This window comes from Lemur catta, chromosome 6 (assembly GCF_020740605.2).
Source record: "Lemur catta isolate mLemCat1 chromosome 6, mLemCat1.pri, whole genome shotgun sequence".
Lineage (NCBI taxonomy): Eukaryota > Metazoa > Chordata > Mammalia > Primates > Lemuridae > Lemur > Lemur catta.
The window spans coordinates 32,388,424-32,411,928 of NC_059133.1; the positions used below are offsets into that span (position 1 = coordinate 32,388,424).

At 35.2% G+C, this 23,505-nt stretch overlaps 2 long non-coding RNA genes across 2 annotated transcripts in view; both read left to right on the top strand.

The window, feature by feature from the left end:
- Positions 1-5,604: 5,604 nt before the first annotated feature.
- Positions 5,605-18,739, top strand: LOC123640638. The gene is made up of 3 exons (XR_006736005.1): positions 5,605-5,669; positions 17,605-17,721; positions 18,511-18,739. It is a non-coding gene; the product is annotated as an uncharacterized LOC123640638 (long non-coding RNA).
- Positions 18,740-18,954: 215 nt separating this feature from the next.
- Positions 18,955-23,505, top strand: part of LOC123640639 — a 41,364-nt gene continuing 36,813 nt past the window's right edge. The window contains exon 1 of the long non-coding RNA XR_006736006.1: positions 18,955-19,017. This is a non-coding gene — a long non-coding RNA (uncharacterized LOC123640639). The remainder of the gene's footprint in view (positions 19,018-23,505) is intronic.

The window sequence follows — 23,505 nt, forward strand, 5'->3', positions numbered from 1 at the left end:
ATGCAAAATTATATAAAAGTAAGTGGACAAATTTAGGATTTAAATTCCAATTTGTCTAACTCAGATGCAAAGCTCTCTCCCACTACTTAACAATGTCCCTCTATGACCTCTTTTGAAACACATTGTTCATGGGTCACCAAGTCTTCCAAGGAATGCTACACATACACAGAGAGCAGGAAGTCTAACAATGATACATCAAATGTAATAATTAAGGCCTTTAGTGGAATATCTATATGTTTTCCAGTATAACCAAAATATCTTCATCTTAGTAAAACTTACTACAATTTCTGTTAATAAAGAGAAGCCACTGAGTGTTTGTGCCTCTTCTTAACACCTTTGGCCTCTCTGTTCACTTGCCAAAGTGATTTCAGGCATCTTAAAACAAACCAGAGGCAACTGATGCTCTACAGAGTGTCTATGGGCTAGTTTCAGTCCAATTTGAAAGATTTTTGCCTAGAAAATGATCACAATTTGAATTTCCAACTCATTATTATAAATGCACTCCAAATATCAAGAACTGGGGGCAGAAAAAGAGGCAAGAAGCAAGTGAGGGGCAGAAATGCTGGCAGAAAACTCAAGGCAGTCTCACCATTCCAACCGCCACAGCTGAAGAGGAGTCTCACTTCCTTGCCAACTTGTACTTACAGGCACCTTCTCACACCTCACACAGTCACTGGCATGGGCCCTGCCATACTCCCACTCATCACCCACAGGGGTTATTTTTTTTTCTTTTATTGCAGCAGAAAAAATGACACAGAACTCTACGTAGTTAAGTCAACAGTCTCTTAGATTCCTTATTTCTTAATACATCTATCCCTCTCAACACAGCAAGTAGGAGGATCAACCTGAAGGCCAGAGAAATGAAAAAAACAGCCTGCCTGACTTTAATTTTCCACCCATGAATATGGTGGTAGGTTGTTGAGGTTCACAGAAAAGGGCATAAATTCCAGGAGAAAAGGGAATTTGTCTGGTTTACTATTATATTCTCTATGTCTGGACACAAAATAGATCATAAAATAATGAGATAGGTGAGACAGGTGAAAGGTGGTCTTACCAATAATCTAACAGAGGAAAGTAAATAAACTATCAAACAGAAAGTAAGAGAAATAAACTCATAACTACCCTTTGTTTAATTAAAACACATGTGATCTAACATGTTATCTCAGCCTTGAAAAAGTTCCTGAGTGGATGGACAGTAGGAGTGTGAACTTTCTGTGCTTCCTCAAGAAGAGACAGTATCAGATGCCTCTCGCTAGCAAGAAGAAAGAAAATAATTTCTGCTATCAATCTGCTAGGTGAGAAACAGAAAAACCCAACAGGGCAGTTTCATGGTTGCTTTTGTTATCAGTCTCCCAATGCAGAGGGAAAAAAAAAAAACATTTCTACCCTTTGAAAACACCAAGCAACTTTTCTCCCTCTGTGTGTGATGGGCACTCTCTCTTTCTCTCTCTCTATCTCTTTCTTTCTTTCTTTCTCTGGAAAATAAATAAACTTTTTTACTTTTGTATACCCTCATCACTGTCTAAGGTACCCTGATGCAGTCATAGAAAATTACAATGCTCCATAAAGATCGTAAGAGTCACACATGGAGAAATTTTCATGAATTTCTGACTAAAAGAGCCAGGCAAGTCTTTTCATGCTGCAGAACTGTTACAATGGGAGCTTTTAGTTGTCCCAGACATTTCCCTTGTGACTGTTAGGCCAAAGACTATTCCCATAAAGCCTTGCTTTTAGCCAGCTGTCAATCCAGCCACCAATAGTTTTCAAAGAATTCTTACTAAGGAGTTAGGTAACAATGACCTAACTGCCTGAGATATTTATTTATTTATTTATTTATTTTTATTTTTATTTTTTTTATTTCAGCTCTTCATAGGGGTACAAAAGCTCAGGTTATATACATTGTCCGTGTCCCGCCCACCCCCCTGATCAGAGCCTCAAGTGTGTCCATTCTCCAGACAGTGTGCCTGGCACTCACCGTATAGTCATACACCCATCCCCTCCTCCCACCCCCCGTCTCAGTCTGATATCCAGTTGGTATCCTTCCCTGATGTGCATTTAGGTGATGATCAGGTAAACCAATTTTCTGGTGAGTACATGTGATGCTTATTTTTCCATTCTTTGGATACTTCACTTAATATAATGGATTCCAACTCTCTCCAGGAGAACCAAAGAAATGTCGTATCACCGTTATTTCTTATAGCTGAGTAATACTCCATGGTATACATATACCACAGTTTACTAATCCATTCGTGGATTGATGGGCACTTGGGTTGTTTCCACATCTTTGCGATTGTGAATTGTGCTGCTATAAATATTCAGGTACAGGTGTCTTTGTTATAGGATGACTTTTGTTCTTCTGGGTATATGCCCAATAATGGGATTGCTGGATTGAATGGTAGGTCTACTGGAATCTGTTTAAGGTCTCTCCATAATGCTTTCCACAGGGGTTGCACTAGTTTGCAGTCCCACCAGCAGTGTATGAGTGTTCCTGTCTCTCTGCAACCATGCCAACATGTGTTGTTTTTAAAAGTGGATATAAGAAGGACATGAATCCATTAAGATCCAAGGGAGTGAAGCCCCAATGGATCACCCAGCAAAAGCATGGGTTTGGTAGGTCATACCTACCCACCATTACTGAAGGTGGTTTTATAAATCTTTTTCCATCAGAATACTTATTTACTCTGAAGGAGGTAGAATACTGCTAATTATTTTTTTAAAATGTGCTTTGGTTCTAACTTGAGCAAATAACTACACACACACACACACACACACACACACACACACACAGATCAATATTCTGCTATGACCAAGTAACATTCTTAAAATTATTTTCTTTCCCCTTAAGTCAATTCAAGCTATTTTTATAATTACTACAGTCAATAAGTTTCAGAACAAAGTTTTTGTTTTCTAAAATGATTATCTATGCTATATCTCTCATGGAAAAACCAACTCTACCAATGTGCTGTTCTGTGGCTATTCACTTGAGTAGAGGATACTTTGTTCAGTTCTGTCAATCCTTGACCACTTCTAAATTATCATACAATTCACATTAATAATCTGAATAGTTTGACACATTTCCTCATAATCATTTAATTTGCACTAATATCACATGGCTTATGATTCAATAAATAAATGCAGATTTTTCAGGAATGTGTATATTCGGTAGCATTTTGCTTAAGTAAAATGTTTTAAAACTATTTATTCTAACACTTGGAGTTTGGCAAAACATAAAAGGTTTGCCCAAGCACTCTTCCTCACAATTTTTAAACTCAGTGAATTTCAAGGGAAATTTAATTCTTATGTTTCCAGTATATTTACACACAGCTTATTTAGATGGTATTTTGTAAGAGCTCTGTGAGGTCCAAGAAGTCAATAACCAGTTTATAAAATGTTTTGAATTTCCTTTACAATGAATCAGGTGAGTAAATTTTGTTTAAAATACTAAAAATAAATACCAATTCATAAATTTACTTCAAAATGTAATATTCTGTAACACTCATTGTATTCAAGTTATGTAAAAATACATATTATTGCCAATTGAAGTCAATAATCTAGCATTAGCTGCCACCTAAGCATTCCCTTTTAGGGATGTGCAAGAACACAGCCAAAGGAACCTATCAAGATCAATGCAAGGTGTGAAACATCTGGTTTAAGGCTTAATGACCAAGCTAGCTACAGAAAGGAAACTTCTTAAACTCTTCTGAAAGTAGCTAGCTCAACTAACCATATCTTAGCCCAACCATTTACTAACTGTGACTTTGGGTAAACCACTTAACTTCTCCTCATAACTCTTATTTTCTTTTAACCTAAAAAAGGTGATAATATAGAATAATTTTGTATAATTTAGGTGAGGAATAAATAAAATAACAAGGGTAAAGGTATAAGGCACTCAGAAGTGACTCTGCATACAGTAAGTGCTCAATAACAAAAATGGTAGTTATGTGCATTTTATTTAACTTTACTTGCAATACAACTTCAGCTAAACTGCTGTTAGTTAGATACCAATAGTTAAAGACTATTTTTATTTATTTTTTCAGTTATTCTGACTTACATGGAAAAACAAATAGGGCAATAGAAAAAAACTAGAATCAGGGCAAAAATGAAAGCTTTCTAGCTTTTGTTTATAGTGTTGGTTAATAATGAGAACACTAGACTAGGAAAAAGCAAATATTCCTATTCCCTGTGCTAGTAACTGTGATTGTAGGTTATTTATTTAACCTTGTTGGGGTGCAGCTTCAACTGCAAAATGATGTGGCTAGAATAAATGACCTCAGATTTCTAATCACTTTTGAATAGAATGGTTCTATTATTTTCCTCAGCATTGAAATCGGCTCAAAATATATCATGAAAATTAATTAATGAAAAATATTATTTTCTGAATATATTTAAGCAGGGACACCATAACTTGCTAAAGCTTTAGCAAAAACCTGCTGTTGGAAGACACAATAAATATACACCACATATGAGCCTGCTCATCTTTTCATCTTCAAACATTTACTTATTCCCTCATTCATTCAAAAGCATTATTGAATGCCAGGCACAATGCTAGCCACTGGAGAGGCAATAGTGAACTTGATTTTAATAACATTACTCTACTTCATTTTCTAAAATATATTGGGATGAGAAGTCAAAAATAAATGCATCTAAACTAATCCATATAGGCATTCATAATTTATAGTCATATTTTCAAAACTTAGAAATACAGAAAGATTAACAAACATAATTCCACATGTCTGACATGGAATAGATTGGATAATTTGTGTCACATTGATCCATTTGCTTTTGTTTTTTCCTAACTTTTAATTCAGGAAAACTTCAAATATAAGGAGTCAGTTTATTTTTGTTATTCATAAGAACATGAATTGAACAGATTCAATGAAATATTATTTCTTCTGTTATATTGATAGTTCATTATTTATTTTGTATTAATTTTTCAATTTATGTGTTTTTTTCTTTCAGAACCGTATTTCAGAAAATAATGTCTATCAGCTGATACATGAATATATATGATGAAAAGTAAAATATTTTAAATTATATCTATTTATTGAGATATTTTATCTCTCTGAGCCTCAGCTTTATTATTTATAAAAGAAAGGGATTGTTTTAGATCAGGGATGGGCACCTGTGGCCTTCTAGGTCCTTAGGTGCAGCCTTTTGACTGGATCCAAATTTTACAGAACAAATCCTTTTATTTTTATTAACACATTTTTGTTCATCATTTATATTTTAATTTTATTTTTAAATGAACATATTTAAAATACCAAAAAATGAAATAAGTTCCAATGAAATAATCCTCCCAGATTGACTGGCACAATTAGAACATTAGTAAGCCATAAGGGATAAATGATGCCTGCCATGCTTACAATTTAGTTCTAACTTCCCCTGCCTGACTGGTGCCACAACTGCAAGATGCTGGTTGGCTGGTTGGTGAGAGTTTTAAGGGGGTTGAGTATGCTAGTCTGTTATCAGCAAAACAATGGTGTTTCCATTTGACACTGTGTTTCTATTTGAAGTAGAATTTGAGAATAGTTGCACAGTTCAACACTATTTTTTAATTCTGTCTATGTAATAGCCCATGATGTCAAAGAAAACCAAAAGAACACGGAAGGAAGAAAACAGATTTTTTTAATGAAGTTTGGGCATTGAAATATTATCTATTTCTGCTAAAGGTAAGATGATTTGCTTGCTTTGTGATACTGCACTATCAACATTAAAGAAATTCAATGATTATCAGCATTGTAATACTCATAAGGATATTTTAAATTAGAGTGAGAGGCATGAAAGGTATATTGCAGAAATTAAAAGATTAAAAGCAAAAATAAAGACAATTCTTTCAAGCAGCAATAAGACCTGGAAATAATGTCACTGAAGCAACTTATAAAGTAGCATGTATACTCAGGAAAAAAGGGCAGCCATTCAGTGATGTAGAAAGTGTGAAAGAATGCATTGTTGAAGTTGTAGGATGCTTAGACCCCAATAACATCTCAAAACAACTGACTTTTTCATGGAGAACTATAACTGAATGGCAGTCCCCCAGCACTGGCTTTGGTTCTGTGACTTGCACAGACATGGGCCAAGGTCCTGTGATGCACCCAGGCACCTGCCAAGGTCTCATAACCTGCCCAGGTGCCAGTCAGGTCACTCCACCCTCCTCTGTGGAGAAGGACTTGCACAACACCCTGCCCAAGCTTCCAACAGTGACTTGGGGGCTAATTCTTCAATCCAAATGAATATTCCCCAGCACTGGCTTGGACTGTGACAAATACAGGTGATCAAGATGATGAAGGAGAACAGCAGTATTACAGGCTCTCAGTGCATCTGTCCTTCTCCCACCAGGACAATCCTCCAAAGGTGTTATCTAGGGACCTCTCCTCCTTCTCACAAAGTATGAGAGTTCCCACCAAAGGACAACAGGTGTACTGCAAATTTATTAGCCCTGAGCTGAGAGAAGAGGTTTCAGATGAGAAGAAACCAGCCAAAAAATTCAGGTAACATGAAAAAACAAGCTAGCTTGACACCCCAAAGGATCATAATAGATCCACAGCAATAGATCCCAACCAAAAGGAAATTGTTAAAATGTCAGAAATGGAATTCAGAAAATGGATAGCAAACAATATGAATTGAATTGAAGAGAAAGTTGAAAACCAACCCAAAGAAGCCAAAAAAAAAAAAAAAATCTCAGGACATGAATGGAAAAAATGAAAAATGCTCTAAGGAGATAGACAGCATAAGAAAGGTTATAGCAGAACTTAAAGTAATGAAGGAGTCATTTAGGGAGTTACCAAATATAGCAGAAAGCTTCAACAACAGGCTAGACCTATCAGAAGAAAGAATCTCAGAGCTTGAAAACAAGTCTTTCAAACTAACCCAATCAGTCAAAGATGCAGAAAAACAAAAAAAAATAAAGAAGAGTGAACAATCACTCAGAGAAATATGGGACTATGTAAAATGAGCCAATATATGAATTATAGTTATCCCAGAGGGAGAAGTAAATGCAAAAAGCATGGAAAACCTATTTGAGGAAATTTTTGAGGAGAACTTTCCTAGTATCACCAGAGATTCAGAAATACAAATACAAGATGCTCACTGAACACTAGAAAGTTTCACAGCAAATAGGATATCCCCAAGACACACAGTCATCAACCTAGCCAAAGTCAAAGTGAAGGAGAAAATTCTACAAGCTGTACAAGCTGCAAGATGAAAGCAAGAACTAACCTACAAAGGAAAATCCATCAAGCTAATAGCAGACTTCTCCGTGGAGATCTTGCAAGCCAGAAGGGATTGGGGCCCCATTTTCATTCTTCATAAACAGAACTTCCAGCCAAGAATTTTGTATCCTGCAAAGCTATGTTTAAAAAGAGATGGAGAAACAAAGACTTTTGCAGACAAGCAAACACTAAGGGAATTTGTCACCATGAGACCTGACCTACAGGAAATACACAAAAATGCATTATGCATACAACAGCACAATGGATACCTACCAGTGTAAAAGCACCCAAAGTTATAGCTCACAGCTATTGTAAAACAATGGAACAAGAGAGAAAACAAACAATAAGGTATCATCCAACATGATGAACAAAACAGCATCCCACATATCAATACTAACACTGAACGTGAATAGTCTGAATGGCCCACTCAAAAGGCATAAACTGGCTGAGTGAATGAAAAAACACAACTTGAGTATTTGCTGTCTTCATGAAACACATCTAAACCACAAGGACTCACACAGACTCAAGGTTAAGGGATGGAAAAAATATTCCACACAAATGGAAACCAAAAGTGAGCAGGTGTAGCCATTCTCATATCAGATAAAATAGACATTAAATCAATAATGGCAAAAAAAGACAAAGATGGTTATTATTTACCAAAAGAGATCAATTCAACCAGAAGACAAAACAATCCTAAATATATATGCATATAACACAGGAGCATTCAGTTTCATAAAGCAAATTCTTCTAGATCTAAACAAAGACATAAACAATAGCATCTTTCTTGCCAAAGTCTTCAACACTCCACTGACAGAACTGGACAGATCATTTAAGCAGAAATTCAGTAAAAAAAACTCTGTGCTTCAAGAGAACTCTAGAACAAATGAACCTACTGGAAATTTACAAAACATTTTATCCAAAAACTACTGAATATACATTTTTATCAACAACACATGGGACATTTTCCAAGACTGATCATATCTTTTGCCAAGTTTCAGCAAAACAAGTCTCAGCAATTTCAAAAAAACTGAAATCATACTATATATCTTCTTACACTGTAGTGGAATGAAACTAAAAATCAATTCCAAGAGAAACACTCAAACCTACACAAAATTATGGAAGGTAAACAACCTGCTGCTGAATGATCCTTGGGTCAATGATGATATTAAGATGGAAGTCAAAATATTCCTTAAACTGAATGACAAAGTGAATATAAGCTTTCAAAAATCTATGGAATTGAGCAAAAGCAGTCCTGAGGGGAAAATTCATACCTTAAATGCCTACATCAAAAAGACAGATCACAAATTAAAAATCTAAATGTCATATCACAAGGAACTAGAAAAACAGAACAAATTAAATGCAAAACCAGCAGAAGAAAAGAAATAACAAAGTTCAGAGCAGAACTAAATGAAATGGAAACAAAAATAGACAACTCAAAGTATCGATGAAACAAAGGTTGATTCTTTGAAGAGATAAACAAAATCAGTAGACCAATTAGCAATATTAACCAAAAGTATTAATAGAAGAGAAAGGACTCAAATAACCTCAATCAAAAATGAAAAAGGAGACATTACAACTGAAACTGCAGAAATACAAAATATCATCAATGAATATTATGAAAACCTCAACAAAACAAACTAAAAAACCTAGAGGAAATGGACAAATTCCTGGAAACACACAACCTCCCAAGCCTGAATCAAGAGGAAATAGAAGTCTTGAACAGACCAATAACAAACAGTGAGATTGAAGCAGTAACAAAAAATCTTCAAGCAAAAAAAAAAGCCCTGGACCAGGATTGACAGCCAAATTCTACCAGACGTATGAAGAACTGGTATCTATACTACAGAAACTATTCAATAACATCAGTAATGAGGGATTGCCCGCTAACTCAGTCTATGAAGCCAGCATTACCCTGATACTGAGAAGGACACAACAACAACAAAATACGGACCAATATCCTTTATAAACATAGATGCAAAAACCCTCAACAAATTACTAGCAAATCAGCCAGGCATGGTGGTGCATGCCTGTAGTCCCAGCTACTGGGGAGGCTGACACAGAAGGATTGCTTAAGCCCAGGAGTTTGAGGTTGCTGTGGGCTAGGCTGATGCCATGGCACTCTAGCCCAGGCAACAGAGTGAGACTCTGTCTCAAAAACAAACAAAAAAAAAAACTCAAATTACTAGCAAACTGAATTAAACAACACATCAAAAAGATAATCCCACCATGATCAAGTGGGTTTCATCCCAGGGATGCAAGGATGATTTATCATAGGCTAATAAATGTACTGCACCACATAAACAGAAACAAAAACAAGGGCCGTATGACCAATTCAACAGAAGCAGAAAAAGCATTCAGTAAAATCCAGCACCCTTTCATGATAAAAATCATCAACAAACTAGGCACAGAGGCAACATACTTCAAAATCATAAATTCCATCTATGACAAACCCACAGATAACATAGTGAATGGGGAAAGTTGAAAGCATTCCCCCTAAGAACTGGAAAAAGAAAAGGGTGCCCACTGTCACTTCTAGTCAACATAGTACTGAAAGTCCTGTCTAGAGCAATCAGGCAAGAGAAAGAAAAAAAGGGCATCCAAATCAGGAGAGAGGAATTAAAACGCTCCCCATTTGCTGACAGAATGATTTTGTATTTAGAAACCCTAAAGACTCCACCAAAAGACTCCTGGAATTGATAAATAAATTCAGCAGAGTCTCAGGTAACAAAATCATTGTACACAAATCAGTAGCATATCTATATACTAATAATAGTCAACCTGAGAGTCATATAAAGGAATCAATACCATTCATAATAGCTACAAAGAAAACAAAATACCTGGGAATATACTTAACCAATCAGGTGAAAGATATCTACAAGGATAATGACAAAACACTGATGGAAGAAATTGCAGATGACACGAACAAATGGGAAAACATCCCTTGATCATGGATTGGTAGAATCAACATCATACTAATGTCTACACTGCCCAAAGTGGTTTACAGATTGAATGTAATCCCCATCAAAATATGAACATCATATTTTACATATCTAGAAAATAAATTCCTAAGCTTTACTTGAAACAAAAAAAACAGCTTGAATAGCCAAAGCAATCGTAAGGAAAAAGAACAAATCTGTAGGCAAATATGTAGGCATCACATCATCTAACTTCAAATTATACTACAAGGTCAGAGTAAACAAAGCAGCATGGTACTGGTATAGAAGTAGAGACATAGACGAATGGAACAGAATAGGGAACCCAGATATAAAACTGTCTACCTATAAACAACTGATCTTTGACAAAGCAGACAACAATATACACTGGGGAAAGGAAGCTCTATTCAATAAATGGTGCTGGGAAAATTAGATAGCCACGTGTAGAAGAATGAAACCAGGACCCCTATTTCTTGCCATATATAAACATAATTCAAGATGGATTAAAGACTTAAATGTAAGGCATGCAACTATAAAAATTCTAGATGAAAACATAGGAAAAACTCTTCTATACATCAGCCTAGACAAAGAATTTATGACTAAGACCCCAAAAGCAAATATAGCAACAACAAAAATAAATAAATGGGACTTAATTAAATTAAAAAGCTTCTTCACAGCAAAGGAAATAATAGAGAGTAAATAAAAAACCCACAAAATGGGAGAAAATATTTGTAAACTATACATCTGACAAAGGTCAAATATCCAGAATCTACAAAGAACTCAAATAAATTAGCAAGAAAAAAAATAAACAAAACCATCAAAAAGTGGGCAAAAGACACGAATAGAAGTTTTTCAAAAAACGATAAACAAATGGCCAAAAAAATATGAAAAATGCTCAACATCACTAATTATCAAAGAAATTCAAATTAAAACTACAATGAGATATCACCTTACCCATATCAGAATGGCCATGATTAAAAAGTCAAAAAACAATAGATGCTGGTGTGGATGCAGAGAAAAAGGAACACTTATACACTCTAGGTGGAGCTGCAGGTTAGTACAAATTCTCTGGAAAGCAGTATGGAGATTCCTGAAAGAAATAAATGTAGACCTACCTACCATTTGATCCAGTAATTCCACTGCTGTGTATCTACCCAAAGGAAAATAAGTCATTTTATCAAAATGACACCTGCACTTGAATGTTTATCATAGCACAATTAAGAATTGCAAAGATGTGTAATCAACCTAAGCGTCTATCAATAATTCATGAATGGATAAAGAGAATGTGTGTGACATAAATACATGTATGTGTGTGTGTGTGTATATATCATGGAGTACTACTTAGCCATAAAAAGGAATGAAATAATGTTGTTGGTATCAACTTAGATGGAACTGGAGACCATTACCCTAAATGAAGTATCTCAGGAATGGAAAACCAAACACCATATGTTCTCACTAATAGGTGGGAGCTAACCAATGGGTACACATGAACACAAAGTGATATAAAAGACATGAGAAATGAAGGAAGGGGGAGGTTGGGATGGGGGTGTGGGATAAGAACTTACCTATTGTGTACAATGAACACTATTTTTGGTGGTGGGCACATCAAAAGCTCTTACTTAAGCACTATTCAAGGTACCCATGTAACGAAAACACTTGTTCCCCTTAATTAATATTTTGAAATTAAAAAATTTAAAAATAGTTACTAGAGTGGAATGGAATGTAGCAATATACTTCAATTTTTATTATAAATTTCTCTATTGATGCTATAAAATAGTTGTCTTTGAGAGATCCATTTATTTTAGTAAATGATTGAAACACTAATTTTAACTGAATTGTAAAAATGTTGTCAATATGTGTTAAGAAAAAAAATTAAAAGCTCATTGATTTCTTCACTGGGCAGTCAAAATGTAAAGCTCTGCTTCAGGCACTATATTTCTTTTAAGTCCCATATTACTGCAGAACATTTCACATGCTGTATTTAAAAGCATAAGCAGAACAAAAATAACTTCATTATGGGTTAATGTTTTGCTTTTATATTTAGGAATTTTAAATGTACCCACACTAAGGTTTCTTGCTTGATTTTTTTTCAATGCTAGCGGAGACTATTTGTCTTCCTACCTCTATTACATTTCCCATAGGAAAAAGATTAACACAATGTATCATGCCATCCTTTTGTAAGTTAGCCTTTCTACTTTTGATGCCTTTATTAAAAGCTCTCCAAAACAGTTTAAAATACATGGTTTGGAGAGATCCAGGTGAGAAATTCTAGGGTGTCAGTGGACAATTTCTGTTCAAAAATAGAAATCACTGTGACTCATTTCAGAAAGCAATTTCCCTTCTCTCACTAGTATCTGGTTATGAAAGAAACTCTGGATACTGTCATTTTAACCCATTTTCAGTGTTTAAAGATATATTTTTTATGAAATATAGAAGTTTTATTTGTTAATTTTTGAATAAAATTGTCTTTGTACAAACTCAATTCAATAACCATTTATTGAATAATACTGTATGTCATAGAAGGTACTGTACATACATAGCAAAAAGAAATATACAGTCTGATATTAAAGCACTCATATTTAAACATAAGAAACAGAAATGGAAGTAACAATTTCTTCTTTTTCACCCTCCCCATGACACCATTTCCTTCCCTAAACAATAAAATACAACACTACAGCCACTTTTTTGCTAACATTATATATTCTGATCTTCTTGCCTTTGTATCTCAGAAGATTTTATGCTTTTTAACTTTCATAATTGCATCTCCTTTTTGCTAAGTCTGGGCTTCTGAATGATGTTACATATATTCCTGGAGAATGGTGGTACCACACTTCCCAATTCTCTGATATTTACTAAACATGGAGGACCTCTCAAGTATTTGATTTCAACTATCGTTAGCCAGCTGGCATTCACCTTTTAAAAAATATATTTTTATAATGCATATATTTTATGTCTCTAGATAAAGCTTTTCTAATCTAAAAATGTTTTCTATGCTGCCTCACCTCTTAAAACTAATTACCTTCTGCATCACTAAAATAATCATGGCTGCCAAAATTGAATTCATTTAAATTGCTGTTCTCTACTATGGTACTTATAGCTAAACTTGTCCTCACTGAATTTTCTGCAACCTAGGAAGACTAAGTACATCTTCTGACTTTTAAGGATGATAATTTCTTATACTTTCTGTGACACACTCTCCTGATTCTTTTTAGTTCTCTCAACAACTGCCTCAGTTGTTTGAGAACAGAATCATGTTTGAACCATGATAAATATTCAAAAGTAAATGTTCAACTACCATTCTAGTTTCTACTTCTATGAGTTCAAGTTTTCTACATTGCACAAATGAGTGAGATCGTGTGGTATTTGTCTTTCTGTGGCTGGCTTATTTCACTTAACATAATGTCCTCCAGCTTCAACTATTTTGTTACAAATGACAAAATTTCTTTCCTTCTTTTTTAAGGCTGTGTTTACCAGAAGCTGAGGAGTAAGAAAATTGGGCAGATGCTGGTCAAAGTATACAAAATTTCAGTTAGACAGAATGAATAATTTCATGAGATCTATTGTACAGCATTGTGACTTTAGTTAATAACATGTTGTATAATTGAAAATTGCTAAAACATAGATTTTAAATGTTTTCACCACACACAAACATAATTATGTGAGATAGTGCTTATGATAACTGGCTTGATTTAGACATTTTCATAATGTATACATATATGAAACATCATATTGGAGGGAAGGGCTTCAAGATGGCTGATGAGAAGCATCTGGTACTTGCTTCCTCCACAAAGAAGAACCAAAATATCGAGTAGATAATCACACTTCAAATAGATCACCTAAGAGAGAATGCTGGAATTCAACAGAGAAGTGACAGGACACACGTAAAGTGAGGAAGGAGAGAGAAGTGAGGCAGTCAGCTTGGCCCAGATTGGCTGAGAGCCTGGAGAGGTACCCTGAGGAATTTGTCTTTGTGCAAAGGTGTAACCACCACCTGTGGGCAAAGCCCATGCTCCCCTGCTTCCTGTTTACAGTTGCTACCACGGAAAGAAACCCTCCCTTTCCTAGCAGCAGGGCTTCAGTAAAGTCACTGCTGCCCCCACCAAAACATTCCCACAGGTTGCAAGAGATCACCCCATGCCTGCCTCCCACAGCCAGCTCCCCCATGCACCACCAGAGGGCCTGAGAACAGACCTTCCCAGATCAGCTCATCCTCCCCAGTACTTGAGCACAAAGTGCAGAAGCCTGGGGATCTTCCTACTCTATACACTGCCATTGGGCCCCAGCACTCTTCCCAGTGGGCATGAGGATGAGCCCACCCAGCCTGCCACTACCACCACTGCCTGGCACCTACCCATATATGCCACATTCAGGCCTGGGGACTGGCTTGTCTAGCCATTGCCAACACTACCACAGACCACTTGGGAGCCAAAGGATTGTCCCAACACTGCTACTGCCATCAGCCACACCATGCCCACAGTCCAGGGGACCAAGGACCTGTCTACCTGCCCAGTCTACCACTGCCACTACAGTACCTCCACAAGTCACCTAGAGGCCAAAGAATCAGTATGCCTGGACCTGCTAACACTGGTGCCAATGTGTGCTATCCTGGGTCTCAAAGACAAGCATGTTTGGACTGCCACTACCATCAGTGGGGCACAAAGACTGACTTATCTGATGTCCTCATCCCCAGCAAAATTTCACCATAGCCTCCATTAACAACCACACCCTAAACCACAGAGGAAATCATGGACACTACTGATGCTGTTTCCCGCCAAAGAAATCATACAGAGACTATACTAGTGCACACACCCAGAATCAAAGCCAGATTGCTTACCCAGCCAAAACCATAGATGTATCTTCAGGGAAAAATCCTCCCCTGTGACTGCAAATTCAAAAAATTGGAAGATGTGACTATTATACCAGATGCAGAGATATCAACATAAAGACAAAAGAAACATGAAAAAGAAGAGAAATATCACTCTCCCCCAAAAATACAATTTTTCAGCAACAAATTCTAATGAAAAATAAATTTATGAAATCCCAGAAAAAGAATTCACGGTATTAATAATGATAGTAAAGAAGCTCAGTGAGACACAAAGAGAACTCAGATAAACCATACAAAGAAATCAGAGAAATCATTCAGAATATGAAAGAAAAATTTACCAAAGAGGTAGACATCACAAAAAAAAAAAATTCTGGAACTGAAGAAATCGTTAAATGAAATACAAAATATGTTTACTGGCCATTTTTCTATCTTCTTGGGAAAACCTCTGTCCATGTCTTTTGCCCTCTTATTAATGTTTTGTTTTTTTTTTTTCTTGATGATTTGTTTGAGTTCTTTGTAGATTCTGGACATTAGTCCTTTGTCAGATGTATAGTTTGTGAATATTTTCTCTCATTCTGTATGTTGTCTATGCAATCTGTTTCCCTTGCTGTGCAGAAACTGGAAAAAATGCTCAACATCACTAATCATCAGGGAAATACAAATTAAAACCAAAATGAGAGAACACCTTACCCCTTTCAGAATGGCTATTGTTAAAAAATTAAAATACAATAGATGGTGGTATGGATATAGTGAAAAAGGAATGCTTATACACTTAATGGGACTGGAAATTAGTACAACCTCTATGGAAAACAGTATGGATATTCCTCAAAGAATTAAAAGTAGACCTACCATTTGATCCACAATCCCACTACTGAGTATCTACCCAAAGGAATAAAAAGTCATTATGTCAAAAATACACCTCAATCCAAATGTTTATTGCATCACTATTCACAATTGCACAGATATGAAATTAACCTAAGTGCCCATCAATTCATGAGTGGATAATGAAAATGTGAGATATATATACATATGCACACACACACACACACACACACACATATACACACATATATACACACACTACTCAGCCATAAAAGAATGAAATAATGTTGTTTGCATCAACTTGGATGGAACTGGAGACCATTATCCTAAGTGAAGTACCTCAGGAATGGAAAACCAAATGCCACATGTTCTAACTAATCAGTGGGAACTTAACAATGGGTATACGTGGTCATAAAGTGGTATAAAGGACATTGGAAACTAAGAAGGGAGAAGAGTGGGAAGAAGGTAAGGGATAAAAACTCACCTATCAGGTACAATATACACTATTCTGGTGATGAGCACACTAAAAGCCTTGACTTCATTATTACACAATTCATCCATGTAACAAAAAACACTTCTAATCCTTAATATTTTGAAATGAAAATTATAAGAAAAATGTAGAAATAATATTGTTGAGAAAAAAACAAATACAAAATACATTTGAAAGTTTCAGTAATAGGCTAGATTAAGCAGAAGGACAATTTTAGAACTAGAAAATAGGTCTTTTGAAATAACCCAGTCAGAAAAAGATAAAGAAAAAAGAATCAAAAAGAATGAAAAAACCTCTGTGACATATGGAATACCATAAAGCAACCAAATATTTGAATTTTGGTTGTGCCAGAAGTGAAGGGAATATCAAAGGGACAGAAATCCTACTTAGCAGCTGGACACAATGGCTCACGCCTGTAATCCTAGCACTTTGGGAGGCCTAGGTGGGAGGACTGGTTGAGGCCAGCAGTTAAAGACCAACCTGAGCAAGAGCAAGGCCACATCTCTAAAAAAAATACCAAAATTATCCAGGCGTGATGGCATGTGCCTATTGTCCCAGCTACTTGGCAGGCTGAGGCAGGAGGATCGCTTGAGCCCAGGAGTTTAAGGTTGCTGTGAACTATGATGATGCTACTACACTACTCTAACCTGGATGACAGAGTAAGACCCTGTCTCAAAAAAAAAGAAAAGAAAAGAAAAGAGAGTAAGAAAGAAAGAAAAGAAATCCTATTTAACAAAATAATAGCTGAAAGTTTCCCAAGTCTTGCAAGAGACTTAGACATCCAGATACAGGAAGCTCAGAGATCTCCAAATAGATACAATTCCAAAGGATCTTCTGCACAGCACATTGTAGTCAAACTGTCAAAAGTCAAAGACAAAGAAATCATTCTAAAACAAGAGAAAAGTCTCTAGTGACTTACACAGGAACCACTATCAGACTAACAACAGATTTTTCACCAGAAAACCTTTCAGGCCAGGACACTTAATATTTACACATGCATGAAAAAGTGAAACATTAATTTCAAGATGGTGGTTAACATTGGGAAGGAAGAGATGACAAGGAAATGAATGATGAAGAGTTAAACATGGAGTTCAACTATCTCTGGAATGCTTGATTCATTGAAAAAAAGTGTCTGGGTGCAGATACTAAAAAATAGTTTTACTAAAACTGGCTGGCTTGTACATTGGTTTTTATGTTATATTTTACAAATTTATTTCTGTTATAAATATTATGTAATTTAAAAAATAAACAAATAATAATCAAAGTGTCCTTGAAGTAGATTTTCTTATTCTGCAAATCTTTACTCTCCCCTGCCCTACCTCATAGGAAGTAATCTTTCCTTACTCAATAGTGTGCCAGTCAGCCACAAGTTTTGCTTTGACCAATGGAATATGGGCAAATGTGACAAGCTGCCAGCTTTCAGTAAAAGCTGTAAAAGGAATGGTAAGTTTCTGCCTCCCTTTTATGTTTCTGTATACTCCCATGCAAACATCATATCCCAGATGTATGTATCATCATGCTGGTCCTAGAATGAGAGAACACATTTGAGCAGACCTACATTTGATACTGAACTTGGAACAAAGTCAGCATCTAACCCTCAGTTGCTGACATAGTATGTGACTAAGAAGTAAATCTACAGTTATGTAAACCACTGAAAGTCAGACGTTACTGTTTACAGAATCATTTTGCAACTTTAGCTCTCAAATAGAGTTCAATATTTTTATGTTAGAAAATATTAATGCAAAACATCATAAAACTTTATGTTAGCATATAAACTGCTTCATATATTCAAACTCAGAGACATATTCATAAATTATACCAAATGACCTCGATTTGAAGCTGGTTCATATTCACTATACCCATCCCAATACACAAAATGGAGACATGCACCATGCAAACTTCTACAATTTATAATCTGAAAAAATTAACACTCTATCTAACATGTATTATTACTTTTAAGAAAGAATAGAATGCTAAATGCTATTGCATTGTTTGAAACATAATACTAGCAAAAGAAGAAGAATGTGATTTGGAATTTAGTAGTATAAGATCTTTCTCCTTTTGAGAATAGAATTTTGAGGTTAATTTTCATCAGCCAAATACCACCCATATTCTATCATAGTTTATTTGTAAAGAAACTAGCCTCTGAAGTATAGAAATTCCTATAATAAGTGATTATGGGAAATTTCCAAGCAAAGGAGTCAACATATAATTTTTGTCTCTTATTCCTAGAACAAGAGGAGAGACTGCCTCAGAAATTCTGTGTTCACTCTAGTGGAGCTAAGAACAGTGAAGAGGAAGAAGATGTAAGTGTTCGGATCCTACCCACTCACTGAGTCACAGAATTATAGAGTTGGAGCCTTACCAACCCCCACTCTACTCTAGATATTAACAATGACAAAAATTTTCACCAAGTCTTTGGGAACCATCAGGTTCCTTATTCAGAAAAAGTGCCTCCTCTGAAAACAATTAAAATGCTAATTAAAATATTTTGAGAAATCATTTTAAGAGCATCAAAGAATTGATAAGTTAAAAGGAATCAACAAGTCAAAATATAAGTATGGAATTATCCAGAGAAGCAAAGCACAGAAACCACTTTTTCCCCGAAGACATTTGCCAGTTATGGTAATATTATACTGATTCTTATTGATCTTTTAAGATATAGAAACAGAACTCATAACACGAGGGCTGTCCATGGTGGAGAGTCTAAGTAGAAGATGGTCCATACCCCTCTACCAGGTAAGCTAGGATTCCAAAGGCTATACTCTTGATTTAAGGGTGAATGAAGAGTAATCCATCTACAGTTCCATATTCACAAGGGATTTTAAGAAAAATAATTTGACAATAAGCAGCATTGGTTGCGTGTAGAGTATTTGTGTGTGGATGTGGATGTGTAATAAATCAAAGTCTCAGTTGTAGCCACAACACTATCAGTACAAACATAAAAGTGTTGCCTGCATCCAGGGAAAGGCATGTATCTAATCAGCATCACCATTATGATGGTTGTCTGATTTTCGTATACAAAAACTAATTTGCATATGTATAAAGTACAGCCAAATGGCTGTGGTACCATAATCAGACATGCAAAAATCACATCAAGGATTGACACTTTAGAGTTGGTTGACTTACATACAGGTAAATCTCACAATTAGTTGGGTGAGATTAACAACAAATGTATATTTATCATATGTAGGACAACTTTATTATGGTTCATTAATTATATAAACCCCAAGCTTTCATATCTCAGTGTCACTTGTTCTCACTGGAAGGATTTCTCTTCTTTTTTAACAGTGGAGATCATATGTTCAGTCATAGCCCAAACCTCATTCTGAGAGACCCACACCACTGTGCTAATTTAGGTAGAGGGAGAGAGAGAGAGAGACAGAGCGAGAATGAGGAGAATGATAAAATGAGGAGAATGAGGATAAAATCCAAACTACAATGAGTTGAGTTGGAATTTTCAAATCCATATTATAAATTGATAGTATTAAAACATTTAAATAAATAAAAAACAAGATTGACACTATTTGCAGGGAATTATAAACTACAAAAATAATTATACAAATATGAAAAAATAGAATATTCAGAAATGAAAGTATAATATATTAAAAATTCAATAGATTAGATTAGACACAGATGAAGAAAAAAAGTAGTGAATTAGAAAATAAGTCAGAACAAATTATCCAACAGAGAGAGACCAATAAAAGATGTAATCAAATATAGCACATGTAATCAGAGCTCCAGTAGGAAAGGAGAGAGCAAATGGGGTAGATGCATATTTGAAGATATATAGAGCCTGAGAACATTCCAAAACTAATAAAAGATATCAAGTTTGAACAATCCAATGTTAAATATAAAACACTTCCACGACTAGAAATACTGCAGTAATACTGCAGAAAACCAATGACATATAGAGAAAAGAAACAAAAATTATTCAAAGGCATGTTAATTTGACAGGCAGCAATAATAGAAGCCAGAATGCAGTGATGTAACATCAATAGGCTCCTAGGCTCCAAAGAAATAAATGTCAACCTCAAAAGTTATAGGAAAAAAAATTTTTTTTTCAGGAATGAAGGCAAAATAAAGATGACTTTAGACAAAACTGAGTTTATCACAGGTGAAATTGGACTGAAGTCTAATAGGAGTACTCTAGGCAAAAAGAAAGAGGTCCCAAATAAAGGGGCTATAATGAATGAAAGAAAGAAAGCACAGAAAGTGGGAAATATGTGGGAAAATCTAAATGAATACTGACTGAGTAAAACACATAGTGTAATTCTTAATGGGATTATGTATGTAAAATTAAAATATTGAACAGGTATAAGCTGTTATGAGTAGATTAAATTAAAGCTTTCTGTTGGTTTTATGTTGTCTTGGGGAAAAAGCAATGATACTGATTAAATTTAAAGCTCAACAGTAAAAATGTATCTTATAATTTCTGTGACAATCCCTGCAGTGGTAAAAAAGTCTATAATTTGCAAATACTGTGGTAGCAAGAAAAATATGTCATGAGACAAAATTAATTACAATGAAGGAAGAAAAGGAGAAGAAAAAGGGTACATAGAATCAGCTGGAAAACAATATGCAAAAATGAATCCAATTATACTATAAATCACTCTAAATATAACTAGATTAAATTCTCTAGCTAAAGAATAATGATTTTCAGAATGAATATAAAAATCAATGTATATGCTATTTATACAATTAAAAAATAAAAACAGAAAGTAAAAGGATGGAAACAAATGAGCCAAGAAAATTGGGGTTGTTATGTAATTTACTTAGAAAGTCGTCTATAAAGAAAGGCTTTACCAAAGGAAAAGGAGTTTACTTTATAATAAGTAAAAATTCAATTTGTGAGGAAGATATGGCAATGTGAAATTTCTGTGCACCCCAGTAAGAGCTATGTGTATCAGCATTAGTGAATCTGATATATATTGTATAATGCTGAAGAAAATAAGTCATAGAAATAAGCTTACAATAGGATTCCACTTTTATAAATTTCCAGACCAGTCCAAACTAAATGACATTTTTAGGGATAAATATACATGTTTGATAAAAAGCGAAAGAAAATAAGAGAATGAGTAACACAGAATTCAGGGTGGCAATTATTCTGGGAGAGAGGGGAAGGAGAAACAATAAGAGGGACACCTCACGCGGTTCCAAGTACATGGAGACATTTTCATTGTCAAGCCAAGTGGTGGTAATAAGAGTACATTCTTCATTATTTTTCTTTAAAATATGTGTATATTTTTGTACATTCCTATGTATTATACATTTCACAATTAAAATAAAAAGTGAAACCTAAGATCTAGAAAGGATAAATGACATACTTAAGGTAACACAGCTAGTAATAATAGCTAAGATTTCTGGCTCCTAATATGTTATTCTTTCTATTACAATATGATTTATTTAACTTCCTTGATAACATCTCTTATTCTCCTTATTCCTCAGTGGCCCATTTGTACAAAGATATGAGATATGTTTATATATACCTCATAGATTTCTTGGGAAATATATGTAAGCAACATTGTACTTTGTTCTAGAAACTCATTTAGAAACTCAAGTATGCATTCCTGAATAACCACAGAGTTCCCTAGTGTCATATTTTAATTTGTAATTGTCTAGACAACTGTCATTTCGCCTGACCAAAATCTCTCTCTCCTTCTTGAATTAACAGAATTCTTCTTCACTATAGACATATTATTTCACAAGTTCCAGATTAAGTTAACTCTCTTTGCTCCTGCCAAAGGGATAAGCAGATAACCTAGAACCTAGGCCCGACCAGGGAGAATACCATGCCCCGGTGGCAACAGAGATTGGTTAGGTTGGGCATGTGGTCTGGGACCAGTCAATAAAAGCCCTCTCAATGTGTTATGTTCGAATAGTTAGAAAATATATTTTCCCTTTTTCTAGAATTATTGGCATTAAAGACTATGTAAGACCTTTTATCATCCCATGGCTAGAGCCAGCCTCAGAATGTGACCAACACGGAAAACAATGGAGTCGAGAAATGGAGAACAAAAGACATTGATTTCTGACAACATTATTTTGTATCCCTGGATTCAAATAATGTGAGCCAGATCTCTTCCCACATTTCTTTTTAAGGAAATCTAAGTTTGTTTCTGCTACCTCTGATCCCAAAGTATTGACTATCTCAATTGTCCTAAAACCTTAAATCAGGGATTGAAACTGAAAGTCCTAGAGGGCCAGGCAAGTACATGAGATAAGCAAGCCAGGTAAATAGCTGCCAAATCTATACGCTCTTATTCCCAACGCCGTCAAAGCTCTCTACTCTGTCCCAGACAAAATAATTTTAAAAATATTGTTTTTAAGGAATTTCCAAATTTTCTTTTGTCTTACACAAATGCCGTAAGTAATAGAACACTTGGCATTGACAGATCTGGAGGGTTCAACCGCCCACCAGGAGGGGTAGTTTCTATTAGGCTACAGATGACTTTTGTCACTGAAGCATGTGGGCTCAGTGTGGATATATTTTCTGATTTTTCCAGAAAAGATGTAATTTTTTTGAGAAATTCCCCATTTTTAAAATATGGCAATTAATTCAAGTTTGTTTTAAACACTTTGTGTGCCAAACAAAACACATCTGTAGATCTGCAGAAAAAATTCCTCTTGGGGTCAGTAATTTGGAACATTTCCCTCACAGCATTAATAATTGCCTCACTCAGAATGACCTTTTAGATAGTTCTTGGTAGCTCTCCCTCTCTCTCCCTCTGTCTCTCTTTCCCCCCATACACTCACTCACTTACTCACATCAAAGCATTGCTTCTGCCTTCCTTGTATTGTTTGACCACATCCACTAAGTATTTAGAAAAACTTTGTTAGTGAGGTTAAATAGGGAAAATTGTAACTTTTGTAAGTGAAGCTTTTTTAAGCTGTAGGGAAAAGAGCTATTCGTGACTTATATTAATAATAGTTAATGGCTCTTAATTGTTAAGATAAAGAAAGATGAGAAGTAAATGAACAGTACTACTCAGGAAATATTTTTTAAACACTAGAAACACTAGAGATACATTGTTAAATACAGAGAAAGTACATTATTAGATGTGATCTAGGTAAAAAGTTGTATTATGTGAATAGGCATATTTTGGAATAGACTACACACATGCCTGCTCACACACACACACACACACACACATTGCAGCTTTTGAAATTAAAAATGTATCAATTACAACTAAGCAGGTTTGATTTAGTCCACAAAAGGAATTGCCT